Source organism: Dromaius novaehollandiae, chromosome 1, assembly GCF_036370855.1.
Source record: "Dromaius novaehollandiae isolate bDroNov1 chromosome 1, bDroNov1.hap1, whole genome shotgun sequence".
In the NCBI taxonomy this organism is placed as follows: Eukaryota; Metazoa; Chordata; class Aves; order Casuariiformes; family Dromaiidae; genus Dromaius; species Dromaius novaehollandiae.
The window spans coordinates 115,467,258-115,487,550 of NC_088098.1; the positions used below are offsets into that span (position 1 = coordinate 115,467,258).

The window sequence follows — 20,293 nt, forward strand, 5'->3', positions numbered from 1 at the left end:
TGAATATAGTTCTGACTCAAGAAGACAGCTTTGTCTAGTTCTCTTAATTATTCTTCATACTATCTGGTCCCATGTATCACATGCAGAATGAGGAGACTGAGTGCAAAAGGAGTAATTGCTTCAAAGGTTTTCCCCTCTAGAATCCAGTATGTCTTCAGAAGTTAGGAAGAAATAGGTTTATCGTATGACATTAAATGCTTAAGGCATGAATCCAGAGAAGTGAAGAATAAGGAAGCTGTTCCTGACATCAACTCTGAGCATCATATAGTAGGTGTCATCATGGGAGTCCAGTCACCTCAGACTCTCTATGGTCAACAGTGCGAAAGAGCACCTCCGTCACAGCGTTGCTTGGACCCCACGCCAGGAGAGCCTTTCGCTCTCCACTGACTCTATGCAGGGTTTAAGGTGACTGTACATCTGAAGTTCACTCTTTCTCAAGGACACGTTACGCAAACTGACTCTCCCACATCTGACATGTCCAGATGACAACCAGGTGTGTGACTGCCCCATTCAGAGTGGTAACTTGATATCCTACAGGATATCCAGCCAGAGGAGCCAGGCAGGACTAGCTCACTTTCCAAATGTACATACCCCTCAGCTATTAGCAAAAGCTCAAGCTGAAACTAGTTCTTCCTGTGTGTAGTGTAAATCAACAGGGGAAGGTCTAAAACTATCTGTAACATACAATTTATGCTTTCACAGTCTTTTATCTTTCTAGTTGCCTCAGGTAATGGAGTAATTGCAGATAATTATTTCAGAGATTATTATCTAATTCATACTGTGAATCTACATGACAGATATTATTCATTTAGCCAACAAGCACAGCTATTTTTAATTCCTACCCAGTCTTGATTCAAGCTTTCAAAATAAAATATCTCAGCACTGATTCCACAATTCTTTGTGCTACTGGCAAAGTACTGAAGAAACTTGTGTGGATAAAATGCTTGTGTTTAGCAAAACTATGAATATGCTTATAATGTTTATAAATTTCATCTCCAATTTAACTTTAAAAATCAATATGTGCACATTGAAGCTTTAAAATTAAGAAAATGAGGACTAAAGTATATTTCACTTGTGAGTCCGGAAGGCAGAAATTCTCTTTATGTATATCTTTTCTATTTCTATCCCAGTCATTCAGATCATTTTGGACACTTTCTTCGTAATCTGTCTTTTTACTTTTTCCTTCTAAAAATGTTTACTTTGCAAAAGAGATTTCGATCTAGAGATGAGACTGCTTTAAAAAATCTATGTTGTAACAGTCATTTCGACTCCAATTCCCAGTTTATTGGTTTGCCATTCAGAAAGCTTTTGAAGTGATATATTTACTAAATCTAAAGAATAATGGAATCCATTTTAACAACTTTCTAATTATTTATGTAATAACTATTGGATGACTCAGAAATGTTTACTTAGAACTTTTAAGATGTGTATAACTTGTCTTTAATCAATTACAATTGCTTTATTGCAAAATAATTTGTTCCTTTAATGGCTATAAAAGCTACCTTCCAGTTTCTGTTTGCATCTCAGCTATAAAATTGTGTAAGAATTAAAATAACCATGCACAATTAGCAAACGGAGAGCTTAGAAACCTATAAATTGAGATCCATGCATATTATTTCTTTGATCTATATTAGTAGTTTTTAAGCAATTTAAGCAATAAAAGCAATGCAATTAATTCATTCCCTCTTCCATAGTTTGTAAACTCTGACTTGTGATTGACAACGAATGCTCTTTTCCACACCAAAAGCTCTCCTAGAGCATGGTCCCAGAAACAGAAGAACATGCTGCATAAAGTGCAAACAATATTTGGTGTTGAACATGAAAAAGTGTATTTCTTCCAGAATTACTCCCTTGCTAATCTTTGAGATGACAGCACCAGAACTTAGCATATCCATATAGTCTTATTCAGCCATTGGATACCCAAACTCTAGATTATACAAGATTTTCTCATTCATTTGCATTTATAATAGGTTTATTTAGAGTCACAGTTACACAGGGTAGAAATATAAACACAATGTTGTCACGACACTAGTGAAACTGAGATATGATCATTGCTGATTTTCCCTGTTTCTACCTATATATTACCCTAAGAGTAGAAAAATGTGAAAATGAATAAATTAACTTTTTTATTTCTTTCATACTTCCTGCTTATATTTAAAAGTTTATTTCACTGCAAGACAAGGCTTGGCATGCTATCAGACCTTTATGAACTGAAAAGAACATTATTAGTAAAAAGAACATTTATAAAGCAAAAGTCTGACTAGAAATGCCTTTTCTCCTCATTTACAATATGCCAGATAATTTGGACTGACAGTCACTTATAAGTACAATTATTTTTCATTGCTTAGGCTCCTTATTCACTTTTTCCCCTATCACTCAGAAAAGAGAACGTTATTTGGATTTAGGATATTCTATTTTATATCTGGTTATAGGTCTTGATCTCAAATCCACTAAATACAGGTAGTAAGGTCCCCACTGACTTCCATAAACTTTGAGTAGGCCCTTCTTAAGTCAATAACCTTACTAGGTACTCAGACACAAATACATGAAAATTCCTTGTGGGGGTTGCAATTCTGAGCATACATTAAGATATCATAGTCTGGATGGTGAGCTAGTCAGATGTTCATTGCAGAGAGAGCTGGGATTCTGTCTCTGCTTGTTATCTTTTTCTTTCATATTTTGAAAAGTCGTTGGGAGGGCAGCTCTGTCTTCTCCATGAGACAAGAATAACATCTGGATGAACAAAAAAGCTCTATATACATTTTTGTAGCATAAGGGTTATTTCTAATACTTTTATAAGGTAACAAAATGGAAACAACTCACCTACTACTTTCAAGTCACCTTATAGGCTTTGAGGCTTAGTTTTGTGTCCCATTTTTTCTTATTTGAATTTTATCCTTTACAGACAGCTAGATTAAATTAGTGTTTTGATTTAAATGCAGAAGAACTCTGAAGAAACTAGGAGGCAGAGTACAAATGGTACCTTTTTGTCATATTGAATTGTATTTGTGAATATTATTAATTATACTTATATTCATATTAAATATATTCATACATTTAATTAAGCAATTAAGCACTTAGTAAATAGGTATGTAAGACAAGAACAGGAAAAGCCACTCAATTTCTGCTGTCTTTGTAGGACAAGAAAGATAGCACTAGAGTGGGCAGGATAGCACTTTTGCCAGGCTTCGCATATTGGAAGTAGTGCAATGTGCTTTGCTGTCACAGATTACAAAGTACCAAACAAAGCTTCAGTATGAGGGGGATTAAAAATTGAATATGCTATGCTCAGATGTTGTGGATTACAAAAATTAATAGTTTCCTGGCTTACCACTCCACCGAACTCATAATTCTGATGCACACAAACATGTATGAGCCCACCCTTCTTCCTATACTCATCTATTTACCATAGTCAACAAAATCTGACCCAAATAAGTGACTTGTTGGCATCTTGACAATTCCTTGAGGGCTGTATCTTGCTTGCACAAGTGAAAGCCCTGTCATCTGAAGTCAGGGACTGCAAGTTTCAGCAGGCAAGGCTCCATCTTGGACTCCAAAAGATAGATATTCGTATTGCTGTAGTTATTCTACTCAGTATTGTAATGGCTTTGCATTCTATGAGAACACAAATGTCTTGTTTCTTCACTGATTAATTTTCCTCTTTTTTGGGGGTGTTGTTTCCTAGCTAATGTAATTGGACACTGACCTTAACATTTGAGGGGAGCGGCAGGTCTCTCCCTGCTTAATTTTTTTTAACTTCTGAAGCTCAGCAAGCAAGCGCAGTGACGCTGCTCACTTTGCAATTCTCTTCAGATTGATCGGTTCATGTCAATGATTTTAGCAATCAGATAAAATGGAGATGCTCTCCAAAGACTCCTAAGAACCCGTGTTAGCCTTTTCAGAGTTAGGCATCTGGTTTGAGCCGCTCACTCAGCTCCCCCCTCTAGCCATGGGGAAGAGAGGCAATTCTCTCCTCAGACTGATGTCAAGACTACAGGAAAAGTGCCCCTCTTTCTCTCTTGACCACCGAAAGTACCTAGACAAGATGCCCGAGTTTTACACACCAGAGACTGGTAAAAGGAAGTCTGTTGGTTCTTGTGCTACCTCCTGAGGGGTGACTACCATGCATGATGTGTGTTGTAACCAAATTCCTGCGCTGACCAGGAGCTGCATGCGTGGGGTGACAGTGCATTGGAGTCATCCCAAACCAGTGGTACAAATATCATTAGTTAGAAAGCCACGACACCTGCTTTTAATGATACAGGTCCACAATTCAAGGACACTGAAATGAGGCCTGCCTTTATACTATTTTTCAGCGGAGAAAGTCCCTCCTGAAATTTGCTGGTGTTTACTTGAAGTTGATGTGTATCCTGTTAGAATAAGAGTGAATCTGCTTTAGGGGAGTCAGGATCCCAAGCAGCTCTGTAGAGCTGTCCCTCTATTCTGTTCCAATAGCAAATTTATGGCATGTTGAGATCATACCAGTATCATCCCATCAAAGACTTTCTCTACTTGTGCTAGCGCATCAGCAAGGACACTGAAAGATCACACAACATGCAAACGTACACATAGAGTGAAAGCAAGGTAATAAGTTATTTCTGTAAAACTGTCCTCAGTTCTGGTTTTATCCCAGGCTAGAAAACATCCAGTGCCAGAGAAGTAAAAAAAAAAAAAAAAAAAAAAAAAAAAAAAAAAAAAACCACTTGGCTCAATACGGCCATTAAAATGATCTGGAACAAGGTTGCAGCTCTTCAGTGTTCCACATCATGCTTTGAGGGAGGAGCAGAGCCTGTGCAGAAGGTATCGGTGTAACACAGTTATTCATACATGGCTTAAAACTCTTTGCAGCTGTCTTTTGCTGAATCTACAAAGAATTCTTTTGACGAAGCATCAGTTTAGAGGAAGAAACATGGAGTCCTCTTGTTATGCACGTAACATGTAAACCATAACCTTAAAATACCCAAGAATGTCAGTGCGTTACTGCTCTACATATCTGCAAGAATTTGTTCTTTGCTCATGTTATTATTCAACTCCATCGTTGTCCACAGATGACTAAGCAAAATGCATTGTTGTCCAGTTGCTTAGTTGTGAATGTGTGTAAAGTTCATGGCTGGATATGGTATATCTTGAGGGAAGAATTTAATTGTAAGTTTTTTCTAACATATATTCTGGTCACCACCCATAACTGCTTGTAAATTACATTTTGGGGAAAGTAATTAATGTGTTACTGCATTTATTTGATTTTGTCTGTACGTGGATGGGATATTGACACATGATTTTTTGCTGCTTATGTGCTCCTCTTTCGAGAGAGAAAGCATTTAAAGGAAATGTGTTTAGTAGCTTTTTAGTTTTTAATTTTTTGTCGGTTATCTATTTTTGTAGCTTGAAACTGTTTCACAGTATGTCTTTGGCTTTGGTTGTCTGACATAATGTACAATTATTGTTCTTGAGGGAAAAACAATTCAGTTAAGGTTTTATAACCATATTGGCACTTTTTAATTTTTTTTTTTTTTTGTCTAAAGATGGAGGCGCGCATGTAAGGACATGTTGGGGATGCAGTGACAAGAAATATAAACAAGTTATTTTCCCATCAGTTACATAAAGGCTTCATGCTGTTTTTATATTTATTTCCCACTTTATGTTAACTTTGCTTATCAGTGCACAGGCTCTTAGATGAATTCATCCTTCAGCTCATAATTTACTTGTTGGAATTTGCAAGCAGTGGTAAATTGGCATGAAAAATTTGAAATAACATCCACATATGTTTTCTGTCTTCTCATATGAGTTCAACAGCATTTGCACATTTGGTATTTGTGAATTATGGGATATATTTTACCTAATGTTTTGTTTTAATTAACTTCTTGAATTTCTGTTATGGTTTATAGGATGTTGCTCTCTGAAAAGCACACACAAAGAAAAAAGTAGCAATGATATTACATAAAGTCTAAAAGAAAGAAATCTGGATTTAGCATTCATTAAAACAAATATTTTGTATATTTCATCTTTTTCTCAGATTTACTATATTTCATATTACACTACTCTTCAGTAATGTTCTTAGGCCAAGATTTTAAAACTGAGAAACTTCCGATTATTCTGAAATTTGCATGATGCTTCCTGGTAAGTAACTTGTCTAGTCTCAGATTTTAAGTGCTTAACAGTTTTGAAGTCAATTCACTTTTTAGGTTACCTAAGCATTGACTGAAAGACCTTAAACTTATACTTCCCTTTTTTTGAGCTTTGCAGATTCTGTGGGCTAGAGAACATTTGTCAGTTCCCCATACAGGGCAGCTGGCATTATTTCATCCCCCCCCCCCCCCAAAGTCAAAACAATACAAAACAAGGATTCCAGTTACATTTTCAACCATTAATTGTTTAAGTTATTATAAACAGTATGTATCAGAATGAGTTTGCTTGACTTTTTCTTATTTATAATTTTTCCCCCTCTGTCTCTCTTACAGAAAACAAAAAGCAGAACAATTATGTGAGGAAAGGTCCACAGTCCAACAGACCAGAAGATACGAATGAGGGTCTGGAACTTTTTGATGTATCCTCAGTCTTTTCCAGCAAAACTGACATTTCATCAAACCAGAAAGGTCTGCAAAGCATGTAGGCTTCTAATAGTTTTAACAGGGAAGTTTGTCTCTTCCCCTGAAGTGTTCCAAGTTCCCTTTCTACCCAAATCCTCATAGCAGGCCAATGCCTTTAAAACCTATGTAACCTATAGATAATCTATATCCTCTATATAAGTTATAAAAAACACGTAATTATGAGGAAGAGAGAGTTTTCATAAATCATCAGGAAATCTTTTGTGTCTAAGCTCCTTCTATGGTCAATGGATGGAGAGAGATTTTTCAGAGTGCTGTAAGTTACACTGCTGTTGAAGAATCTCCTGTCTCTCCACCGCCTATGGCCTGCCTTTCCCTCCTTACTACTGAAACTTTGAAAGTTCTCCTTTCCTTTTCATTTTAGAAGAGAAAAAAATTGTGAAATTTCTAAATGCCTCACAAATGGAGTTGTTGTCTCATGACATTCCTGCAAGTTCAGATGTTTATAAGTATCTCATCCAACTGTTCCAAATGTCTTCAGCTTGGGCTAGGAATTTCAAGAACATACATTTTCCTTCTAGTTCTTTTAGTCCTCCTGATTCTCTTCTGATTCCCTTTGTTGCTTTTGTCAGATAAGAAAAAGATAAAGTCTGATTTCAGAGAAGAGCTGTCTCAAATTTTTTTGCAAAAAATTCAAGTATTTTCTTTATCTGGTCCAAGGTGTTCTAATTCTTAAGTTGCAGGGCTGATAAGGACAGAAACAGAGCAAAAAGCTGGTGGAGAGAAGTGACTTGCTTTCTATAGGCTTCTAGGAGAAAGATATGTTCTATTGCAAGGTTATGAGTGTAATCACCAGAACTGATCAAGAGGAACTAGAATCTCTCTCTCCTAATCTGCCATTCTACATTTCAAAATGATGCATGATCAGCATTCCAAGACCAAAGTGCACCAGAGCAGACTCGGTGTGATTGGACTGCCCAAAACTCAGTGTAAAAAAGACTGCGTGATGTACCTTAATTGCAACTCCCTAATACCACAGTGTCACTTTCTATCTATTAAAGAGACAGATTAATAATGGAGGTTCTGGGGTATGAGGGAAGTAGTCCTGTATTTTCCGAGTTTCACTTAGACATTTTGCAATACAAAACACAGTTAGTTTTCATTTTTCACACACTTCTATCTTTAACCTAATATGATAATTTTTCCAAACTGATTTGTTCCCAAAAGCAGTCAGGAAATGTTACACTTTAACATACCTAGATTATTTGCAAAACAGCTTCATGCCCTTAGTACCCAGAACATCAGTGAGTAGACGAAAAGCCTTACATACAAATTCAGTTGAAGAACTCAAAGAGTTAGGGACCTCTCAGCTGCATGATGACAACACAGCTGGGTTACCAGCAGGAGCTCGGGGAATCCCAGTGAGTATATTGTCCATTAATTTCAAGGGTGAAGTGGGAAGGCTCTAAAGCGGTAAAAAAAAAAAAAAAAAAAAAAAAAAAAAAGCTGATTTAACAGCTGCATTGGTAATTTACTATCTTTGTAATGCCCAGGTTCCTGAAGCAAACAGTGTATTCATGTATGTGTGTGTGCATAATTTTATACATACATACATATGCACGTACACAATTCTATATTCATAGATACAGATATATGCCTATATATACAATAAATATTTTTGTTGAATACACACACACACATATATATAAAAAACAGTTTAATCTAAAGAGTTTTTCTAATCCTAGGTGCCACTACCGATAGGAGCAGTTTAACACATGTTTTATAACTATTAGAACAACTCTGAGTAAAAGTTTGAGCCAGAAACAACCACTGGTTTTATTTTACACAGTCTTGCTTTTGATTTTATGGAGCACTTTGGGACAGGAACCATGTCCTTTTCTATGTTTTATTTCAGTATAAACATTTCTGAGCACAAGGCCAATTTTTAAACAAATGCAGTGCTTAAGTATTTTTTTGGATAACATGATTTTGTAGCTGATGTTAGCGCACACCTAGGAAGCAAGACCTGCAGTGCTGTGAAGATCGAGCCCATCTACAATGCTGTCTGTGCTGTGGTTTAAAGACCAACACATGCTAAGTAACCACAGGTCTTGCTTCTTTCAGTTGCAAATAAAATATCATCTTCTTCCCTATGAGATAGGCATTTAGTCAACATATATATAGTAACAAACATATAGTCAACTACCATACAGTCAGCTACCATGGCCTACCTGACAAATGACTCATGAACTCATTGGCTTCCATATCTCATTGGCTTCCAGTTCATTCCCTAGCATTACTGATTTCTGGAGTACTGCATAGACTATGATTTTGATATAAGTAATTGATGATAGTGTGCAGGGTCTTTTTTTCGGCCAAATTTGAAACAAAATCACTCTCCACAACTTAATCTGTCTAAGAATCAGGCATCGGAGTAAAATGGAAACAACGTATAATATAATGTGGTCACAAGGGATTCCAGATGTCTTTCTTCATTGGCCCAGAGTATTTTAAGTGTCTTTTCCCAGATGCTGTGTATAGATAAATCAGTGTATTTAATTATGATGATAAATTACTTATGGAGTGGTGCAATTTTTTTTAGGTATAACAATAACACACAGCTGTAGAATGCTCATGCAGCAAGACTTGCAAGTAATTTCCCAAGCAGCTGCTTCATATAATGCAAAAAAGTTTTTAAAAAACATTTGTTTGGGGATGTTCATAATCATAACACATTTGATGCCAAAATGTTTTAGCTTTTCTTAGTTTGACAGGAGTTCTTGAGGAAGGCAGGAAGTTCCTAAAAGGACATGGAAGCCAGGTACACATGATCATGACCAATCCTTTGTGCTGATGCATTTTTTTAATGCCTTAAAAGACACAGAGACACTGAAACCAACACGGATTTTTCACATGATCTGCTTTGGAGTGGATCAAAACAACTTTTCTGACTTTAAATGTATAAATAGTTGCATTTTCATATATGACTGATGGACTACACAAAGCACTTACACTGTTCAGCTTTCTGGCTCAGACTTAATTCCCAGTTTTAATTACTGAGAGTTGAGAATATAACACATTACAAAAAAAAAAATCTGGTGACACTGACTGAAAAGAAATTAAAAAGCACATGAAACTTCAACAATCCATGGAAAATCTAGTGAATCACATTACTTGTAAAATTTAATTTTTCTTTATTCTGCCAGAAACCAAGAGGTACTTTCTAACTGCAAACAATCACAATTCTGAAATAGCAAAGATGCGCTGAAATGAAAACATGTTCATGCCAGAGGACATATTTACAGAATGATCTGCCATTCAAGCATTCTTAGAGCATTGTTGTGAAATTCCTACCACACCTCACAAATAAAGTGTCACATTTACCTTGTTAACTTCAGCATAACGTATGATCTCCTTTCCAATAACTTGCAGACCACCATCACAAGCCCCCAGTAAATGGGAAACAATACATTCGGGGTTTTAGGTATTATTATAAGGTATTATTTATGGCAAATCACAGTCTCCCCCTTCAGAGGGTAGTACAGAATCTCTAGGTACAAGAATGTGCTTGCAGTTAATTTGCTTACTCACTAAACATACACTGAGCTATAAAATTCTCCTTCCCACTCTAGAACGCTACTAGCACACTGACAAAGCACAGATGATTACCTTTTGGCAGCAAATTAGAAAATAAGGATCAACATACTCTTTGTTGCATCCAAGAAAGGAATTGAAACCTGAAATTCTCAACATCTCAATATTACATTCCAGCAATAAAACTGTTGATGAACACTGACAAACACTCAACAGTGCTCAGAGACAAAAATGGCTAACAGAGTGCATCAGTAATACAATATTAAACACATCATAAAAAATCATAGTCAACATCAAAGCTCCTACAGCAACATTAACTATTTATTATCTATACTTCTAGAAAATGTAGAAGCCCCAAATCAGACCTTCAGATTTTGCCAGCTATTATACAGAGACAGTTCGGTCCAGCTAGAGTGAAAAAGGAGAGGAAAAAGCAGTAGATTACCCCCTCTGCTTTAGGTGTGAATTTGGCATACAAGGAGACCTAGCCATTCACCTGTGTCCATGATGGACCGTGCCGCAAAACCAGGAATTAAGATGAAAACCAGCTTCCTTCCTGTATTGTGATAAATGCCAGCTCACTGTGCCAAGGCTCCTACTACACAAGAACTTGCTCTGCCTGCAGTCCAAACTGACCAAAGCTATGAGACTGCATTAAAGCAGTGCTGAGTCCAAACTGAGAAACCCTCTCTGTCATGGTTAGCACATCATGAAGCCCAAGCTAATAAATAATAATTAACCTGTCCAAATTACATCTTGTAAGTACATGTCAGTTGAAACATTCATTCTCAGTTTCCTTCAGCTTTCACGTTTAGTCTATTTTCTAAAAAATGTATTAGAGATAAAAGTAAATTTTTTACTCATTTTTATATAATGGTTATGTCCTATTAGTTTTGCAAAAACCCTCCACCAATGATTTTTCTTGTTTTATTTGTTCTTGATTAACTAGCCTGAATAACTCTTTATGGAGACTGTCAGTGCAATTAATTTTTGTAAAACCAACAATAATTAAATGAATGACTAACAAATTTTAAAGGTGATTCAATTCTCTAAAATTGTTCTCTTTTGAGACAGGATTTTGAGAAAGCAAAACAATTTTTTGCATTCCCAGTTGCATAAGCTGTCAACATTTCAATAGCATTACTAATTAGTAGGAATAGGAGTAGTCTGTGTTAGTGTCCTGTGCTCATTTTAATCACAGAATTAGATTGTGATTTCTCAGCTACGAGTCCCCAGGACTTCAACTTGAAGCAGTCAATTATTTCCTGAATTCTTAAAATAGAACAAGTTTTTTTCTCCATTGTGATGGTAACGATGGACTTTTTGTATTGCTGAAGTGGGCTAGCTCAACAGATGACATGGCCTCAGCTATTTACTATCCCCAAAGAGTCAAGCTATGCAGCTAATTGAGCTGATAGGCATGTAGTTAATGGTTACACATACTGTATATTTTTCATGATTAATTACAGACCTGGAAGTAAAGACCAGAAATCAATCATTTTTGGTTAGTCTCAAAAAAGATCAGAGAAGAAAATTTGGTGTTGTTCCAACAGTTAGACTGTGTAGTAAAATTTGAGTTTAACTTCAGCTTGTCACTGTAAACCGCATGTAACACATTGACATTTTTGAATTTCTGTGACGAGAAAGGAAAGGTATGTTAATGCTCCCTTACAAAATTACATAACTTGGTTCTATACCTCTTTCTTGTTTTGTTCTGTTTTGTTTTTCAGATCACCCTTCAGTACCGCACATAAATTATGGGTAGTTTATGCTTTGGTATTCACAACAGACATACTCAGAAAAGCCATTTTCTGTATTGCATATTTCTTCTGTATTAACAATCAAACTTTTACTGCTGGTTGGGTTTATCTAAAGCTATTTTTAAAATATTTTTCCTCCTATTTATGAAAAAATGATGCTGTTGTTGGCCAGAACATTTGCTGGTAAGATACACGCTCACATCATCATAAAACATATGACTGGTAGATTATGTGCTAGTGAAAGAAGATACGGTGTTTAAGTATAGAATTTAACTGTTGAGTGTTGCAAGAAATAATCAGATCATAATAATATTTAAAATTCAAGGACTTTAGTATCACTGATTAGGTTTTTACTGCTACATTGACATGAGGATCATGCTTCCCATTTTAATACTTTGTTTAACCGCCCTGCTTTGTCATTGTGAAATTACAGAAGAAATGATAGTCAGGAAATGCTTGTCTATAAAACATTGACTACATTTCTACAGCCAGCCATCATTGTTTCACTGATAAAGTGTATTCCTAAACTGGAATGAGCATTAGTGCCCTCATTGTCAACTAAGATGAAAAAAAACAGAAAACAAAATACAAACCAAAAAACAGGACAGCAAAGGAAGCTGAAAATAGCCCTTTTTTTTGTCTAAGACTCTTAAAAAAAGAGAGTTGGAACACAAAGCTAAAAAATAAATTTTAAAAATTGCAATAAAAAGTACTTGAAATCGTCCTGTTAAACGTATTGATATAACTTAAGGTGTACGTAAACGGTAAACAAATCAATTTGTCTTCTGGGGGACGGAAGCCTGCGAAGAGCTCAGCAGAGCAGTTCACAACAGACGGGCCATCTTAAAGCCTCCTGGTTTATCATCATCTCCCCTGACAGCATTTTGAAGCTCGGTGCCCTGGTAATTCAAAGATAAAGTTTACAACAGCTGCCGAGATCAGAGTTGCGTGCTGCGTGCTGTGGCGAGGCTGGACCGTGCAAACACAGCGGCGCTCTGCAGGCTGGCCGTGAGGGTTGAGGACAAACGGCAGGAGCAGCCGGGGCAGAGCGCTGGTGGGACGCAGGGCTGTGCCCCTCGCCCTTGCACCGCCACGCCCAGGGTGACCTAAGCATGGCTGTGCTTCCTTTTCTGTCCATGTGCTGACACAGCTAGCCAGAGATCACGGGGTCTGCTTTTGCACACTAGCTGGCAGAGTTTAAACATTAACAACAGTCTGAGCCTCACTTCACACAACTTTATTTTTAATGCTCCCCAGAACTCCGCACACGCACGCGCGCTGTGCATACGCTGCTAGTCACTCTCAGAAGTGCTGTACATTATGAGAAGCACAAAGTTTGTTATGCTGACAAGCACAATTTGTCATTTGTTAAAGACTGTCCATGTAAAGTTGCCAGAAGTTTAACAAAACGTTATGTATTCATTTGAACTCTATGTTCCTCCAGCCTTTGTTGGACAAGAACATGGCCAAAACTACATGTTCCAGCTGCAGGAATTTTTATTCTCAAAATATACGGGAGGATGACTAAAGGGTTAGCTAGACACAGCACAGAGGAGCTGAACAAAGATGGTCATAGATTCTCCATGTTTAATAAAACAGGACAGCACAGATAATTTATGGCAGCTATGAATTCTAAGCACAAGACACTGAAAGGTAAGACTGAAAAATATGAAAATATCAGCCACTTCTCACACGCTCCCCCTTCCTCGGCAAAGGCAAAGTTATTTCCAACAGGAGTAGGCATTACTGTGCATCCTTGCTCCCTTCATATCCTCCACTTGCTGGGGCTCAAACAGCAAGAGCCATTCAGCGTATCCTTAATATTAGCCCATAACATTAGCCATCAGTTCGTAAGCTCATCAGTACAAAAAAAAACCCACACAAACAAAAAAACCCCAACTGTTTAAACATCTGCTTAAGTCTTATCTATTAAAAAGGAAAAAGGAAGCAGATGCTTTCTCAAATAAAGGCCATAAATCAGGAATCAGTAACCTCAAAGAAATGGAGAATTTTCTTTCTTCCATTAAAGTTAAAGGGATGACAACTGAAAAAAGAATTGAAGTTACTATAAATCAAATAAGCTAATCCTGAGGGGCTTCAGCTTCCCTCACCCTATCCTCCAGTTTTGTAGTCTAGCATTAAAAAACGGGACAGGAGATCTCCAAATTGTCTGGTTTATCTGGCAAGCCATGTAATTGTGATGTACTACATGCTATTAGACTGTACGGGTGTCTGCAGCAGCATTTTTAAGACACTGTAGAGTTCCAGTAGCTATTTCATTTGTTTCATTTTTATGTTATGCATTTTACTTCTCTGCACTAACATCTGTATAACATTTTTATTGCATTGCATTGATACATCACTACCTTTAATACATTTACTTGAAGAGTAAAACAAGAGAGTTTGTGGTCAGTGCAGTCGCTTCCCTCCCTACCTGAAATACTCTCTCCAGCTTCTGTAAATCTCAGAGTTGGCAAAGTGACTAACAAGTAAGCTCTTCTCTAATGAGAAAGATGACAAATGGAAGGAGAGAGAGTCACAAGAGCAACAGGGAGATGCATCTTCTAGATGTGCACTAAAAAACCTGGGATACCTCCAGGTGATTTTTGAACTTCCTGAGCTAATGGATAACCAACTGACTGGAAAGAACTGGGCATAATGAATGGAACAAACTACAGCAGTCCCTTTTCCAAATCTCCTTCTGCCCTTTGGCTGCCAGCAGTAACAGTGTTCACTTCAGTTCATGAAAACCTGAAAGCTGCTCTCTCTGTGGAATTACACCATCGCCATGCTCTCCTTCCCATGCCTGTCCCTGCTGCTCCTTGCAGGAATAGCACATCTTCAAGGAGACATTCAAGAGCCAGGGCAGCAGGTCCCCCATTTCTAGTCCCCAACTCCTAGGTCCCCTATTTCTAGACTGGCTTACTAAGCTCACTGAACGGAGCATTACACCAGTTGTGTCTATGCAAATCTCTAGCATAGGGACAAGGTTGTAAAGTGTTTCAAGGACAACAAAGTATTGCTCAGACTCTCTGTGGCCTTTGTATTAACAATGTGATATGAAAGCAGCTGTCAGGTGTAAGCTTAACTTCCCTCAACCAAAAATTAGTCAACCATTTTATACCTTCTTCTCCTCTCCTCAGTAAGCCTTGCTATGGTCATGAGTATATCATGACCAGGTGGGATGCAGTTTCCATGCTTGAAAGCCTTCTAGAAAGCAGAGGGAATCTATCTGTCCATGGCATGGAAGAAACCAACACACCACCCCCTTGACACAGTGGGATCCATGTTCCCAATCACTCCCATTGATTCTGTGAGAATGGGACCTCAGAGACACAGATTCAAATAATCAAGTCTTTCAAGATGACTTGGTGTTAGCCCATCTCTGCAGGAATTCCTGCCGAACTCTGACAGTGCATCTAAGTGCAGAACAGTTGAGAACCAAGAGTCTTCATAATGGCAGCAAAAAGCTGAGGTAAATTCTCTGCAGCTGAGCCATGACAGGTGACAACAGGGACAAATACTCTCAGACAACAGCTTAAAATTTATCCTTTCCAGCCTGACTCAGACTATACTAGTCTGAGAACATTCACCCTGAAGACAGCTGGTCAAAATATAACAGGACATATTCAGCAATAGAGATGATGAAATAGAAACAAAAAGAGTTATGTTGAGCCTACGAGCAAAATTCTACATGCATATTGCGTATCAGTGGAGCTCCTAAGATAGGAAAAGATTTTAATGAACTTTCAATATCTGACTCTTTCCAGAATTATGGAAACAAAGTTGTCATTCATTCTACAGTCCCTATCACAGCCAAATATATCCAGCACTGGAAAAAATCTGTATAAAGGTACAAAATGAAAGCAATTAAATTTCCAGGTCTCAAAGTTATCGCAATATTTTTTTCAAATATTTCCCTCTGATGAGCCAAAGAGATTTAGTTCAAACAGCAACTTCCTCCAAAAATGCAGAGAGGCCAGTGTTATTAATTCAAACTGAAGTAGGGGCAAATTTAGTGTTAGGAGTAGTTCCCACTCTCTAAAATTGGTGTTTGCAGTGAATTATAATCCTTTCTGTAGAGAAAATTATAACCCAAATAATAGCCTGAACACCATCTCATCCTAATATCAGGCTGTGTGATGCCTAGCACAGCTGAGCACTGATCTTGGTTGAGTGCCTTGTCATGCAATTTTCAATAATTCCTACTTTCAGAATTGTTGGTGAAACATTTACTCACTCAGATAATTCTGAATTTTATCATAGTATAAGGTTTAAAGAATGAAACACCTACAAGCCAGGGCCTCAGGAGGAGTCCCAAGTGGCTGGAGGTTTTACAATAAATAAATATTCCTTTAAGCAAGAGCAATCAACCTTCTTGCCCCTGGGCCAGAGATCATATCTTTATGTGTCTGAAAGCCAGAAGACTCACTCCATAGGCTTTGAAAAGATGAAGACACACTGCTGTCAAAGTGGTTCTCTGGAGGGAACCCTCCTAGTTTCATCACTGAACTGAGAAATGAGACTTGGCTATGCCGACTATGCAGCAGAGACGCAGGGCTATTTGTCACTGTCACCTTCAGCCATGTCTGCTGATTCATTGTCTTCTGCAGCCAGGAATCAGGATTGCCTAATAGCCTCATGCACCAGCACAGCTTTGCAGTGGTCTGTTAGTCACACAGACTCGCTGTAAGAGCCATGCTGGAATTGCTCGCAAGCCACATACAACTCAGAAGCCACAGGCTGCCCCCTGTTCTATAACATTAAACTCATCAAAATGCTAACAATGTCTAAACACGTGCATATAGTGTGATTCCTTCGGGAAACAATTAAAAAAATACCAGTGGGTGGTATGCAGAGCGCCACAAGAACTATGTATTAGATACATATTGCATTACATACTAGCGAACTACACAGTATTTGGTAGATCCCTGGGCATACAATTTAAACCTATTATAACAATACCAAAAAAGTACAAACAATACAGAACACTAAACATTTTTATAAATAGTTCAAATAATACCAATTTTTCTGACTGTTTTAGGATAGTATGCTTCAGATATGCTGTGGCCAAAGACCAGAATGGTGTTTAACACAGGAGAAAAAACAGTATTTTGAACCTTCTGATATTGTATGCCCCTTTCCCAGTGTTATAATTCTCTCTTGTGGACCTGCTTCCTACTCTCTAGCACTATCTCTTTTGCTCATACACCCTACAAAGTACAACAGTAGAAAGAACACTCAGAAATATGAACGAGCTGTAAATCATAAGCTGATAAAATATTTTTTCTCTAGACAATCTGTGAAACCAAGCTCTACAGGATAATATAAGCACTAAGAGCTAATTGGATGTAAACCATGACATTAATACAGTAGGAAATATTTCAAAAGATCTAATAATAAATAAACTATTATGTTACACAGTATAAACCGAGCTCTAACTCATGATGGGACTGAGAAAATGTGTTAAATAAGGCTGTTACTAAGACAGGCAAAACAGGAGGATTTAAGGCTGTTTCACAGAGATCAAGTGGCCATTACAGTGCAATGCCCTGAAAAGCCAGGCAGGTTGCAGTTGCTGCTCCCACTGCTGAAGCACGTAAGGCATATTGGTTGACAGCTCCTGCTAAAAGTCATCCCCTCCAGAAGTCAAAGCCCAAGCTCCTGCTTCCTGCTGGAGGCAGCAGAAGCAGCAAGCCTGGCCCACCAAGGCTTTCCATCCAAATTCCTTCCTTTTCTGTGGCCAGAGTAGCCACGTCTCTGTCCTTCATGTGGCAGCAAAATCAGTATCTCCTACACTGCTAAGGAGCCTGAAGCCACTTCCCATTTCAGGTACGGACAGGTTATTCTGTAGTGGTTAGGAAACTGCCTTTCTCTGTCAAGAAATATGAACAGCAAAAATGCTAGGAATCTGTGCATACGACCACTATTCAGAACAAGCCCAGGAAGTCTGACACATCCTGCACATCCTGGATATGTCACCAGCACAGACTCCCTGAGATATTCACAGCAGCGCTTTTCAGAAACACTGGATTTCACGGCCTGTCCCAGGATACACTGAGCAGAAATACTGCTAACCAACACTGGTATAGTATTTCTTCTGTGTTCCTCTATGACGGCCAGTACAAATAATCACTGACACTGGAGAGTGATACTTTGCAACGTTGTTAGGATGCTCACTATAAGCAATCCCTACCTTCCTGAATGCTACCTCAATTTTCAGTTTCTCACATACCCATTCCTGACAGGCAAGTTCAGCCCATTATTCACACTCATCATTTTATTTTTTGTTCCTTTTCTCTCAAGTCCATTGCTTCAGAAACATGGGGAACACGAACTGCCTCCTAGAAATATAGGTGACATCTCTTACCTAATAACACGACTGACTTGTCCTCACCAGCAGTGACAGTCAGTAGTGGCTGTTTTAGAGGTGGAAATGGCAGCAGGGAAACAGGAACGTACATGAAGAATGTGTGACACATGGGGCACGAAGAACGTCTGGAAGGAGGAGATAACAGGCCTGGCACAAGAAAAAAAAGAAACTGTAAGACAGGAAAAAAGGAGGGGAAAAGGGGGGAAGATGGGATAGTAGAAAAAGAAAGGGAAACGCTCAAAGCCCTTGACGTGGGTGGTGAAGGGGACAGGGAAAATGGAGAGGGTGAAGTGGAGGGGGGGTTGGCAGGATACAAGGAACCTTTGGCATGTGATTTCAACCTGCGGATGATACAAGCTAATCTGGACTGTGCAGAAGAGCACACAATTACACAGGGCTGTGGTAAATGTGACAGGTTAGATACGCGTTAAAGGTTTAACCAAATTTACCTTCACCAATGTATTATATAGAATCACAGTACCTGGGCCTGTACTGCTACTGCTGAACAACACACAGGGAGAAAATGCAGTCCTTCAATTTTCTTTCCCTTTCCATACAAATTTCCAAATCCTTTATAAGCGATTTATAAAAGAAGTTATGCCCATCTATAGCAAATGGATTTTTCTTACTGGAGATCTAGAGACATCACTTTGTGTTACTTTGAAAAAAAATTCAGTGCAAATAGCACTAAAAGGATGATAAGAATGTGGATGACACTAAGACCAAACAAGAACTGAACAAATAATGAATAATGACAACTCATTATTCTAATCAGTATGATTAATTTACTAAGTTTCTCTGAACTGTAACAGCTGAAGAAAGCTAAACAAGACTGAACAGGGATAACATGCTGTGCAGTAAAATATTAACTACTATGCCTGTTCCAGCCATCCAGAATTTTAAGCTATGTTTCGTGGTTCATTAAGCTGTCAAATTTATTTTCATTAATGAATACAAGGGCAGGTCAAAATCCCAAAATATACCTGCAGAATTCTAGAAACCAACAGTAAGATTTTCAAAGATTTAATCTCTACCACTGCCCTAAAAATAACTCATCTTCATAAAAAGATTGAGAAACAAAAAAGAAAGAATGCCACTGATTTACAGTCTCAGACATACAACAGTCAGGAAAATGAGTGCATAGTATGATGTCATCTTGCTTTGCATGTCATATTTGTATGCTTTTGTATTCTTTTGTGTCATAATCAATTTTTTCAAGTCTTAACTGATTTCTTTCTGACTAGGAGCAAATCGATTACTGTCAGTATTCTCAGTGACTATAGCCTGACATATGGAAAAATGAAGCCTTTCACCTCAGGGATTTACTCCCAATGATGCACATAAAACATATTCAATTCTCTATATGCTTTCATTATATGCAGTTTTTCTGGACTAACAATCTAAGCAAATAGAAATATGTGCCATTACACAATTGTTTCATATAGCAAACGTATATCATTAACAATAAACGTAGCATTTGGTGTAGAAATATAGAAACAAAGTGAAAGTGCATAGCTTCTTTTCTGTGATAACTAATAGTACTGTAACATCTACTGAAAACTATGGGACTTGTGAGTGAAGAAAACAAATACATAGAAAGCATAGAAAGATGCAGGATCAACCTGGGACACGAGAGCCCATAATTATGTATTGCTCTTTCCTATCTTCAGATGAACTATACCCATGTATTTCTGATCAAAAGACACACAATTACTTGTTCCAACTTTTCTAAATCCTTTTATTTTTTTAAGAGAATCTATTTGGGAGGGCAGTTTCCAAAATGTCTTAAGTTATTTTAAAATATTTATAATTAATACCTCAGCAAGAGAAAAAGGAAAAATGTGTTAGAGGTGGTACAGCTCATTAGCCTCCTCCACAAGGCTTTTTGTCAGCAAAATGTTTTCTACTTTGATTGATAAGAAAAAACAAGGAGACTAGGTGGGTCTTGCATATTTTGCAGGTTAGTGACTATTATTATTCCAGAAGTTGCTCAGAAAGCTGTGGCACATGACCTGAAATTC

General features: G+C 37.8%; 1 long non-coding RNA gene across 2 annotated transcripts in view; it reads right to left on the bottom strand.

The window, feature by feature from the left end:
- The window catches only part of LOC135329348 (uncharacterized), a 197,723-nt gene extending 179,311 nt beyond the window's left edge, over positions 1-18,412 (bottom strand). The window contains exon 1 of one of the 2 annotated variants that reach the window (XR_010390764.1): positions 18,270-18,412. This is a non-coding gene — a long non-coding RNA (uncharacterized LOC135329348). Of the gene's footprint in view, positions 1-7,875; positions 8,005-18,269 lie in introns of those variants that run through there. The other variant, XR_010390775.1, reaches the window with a different exon arrangement.
- Positions 18,413-20,293: the final 1,881 nt, after the last annotated feature.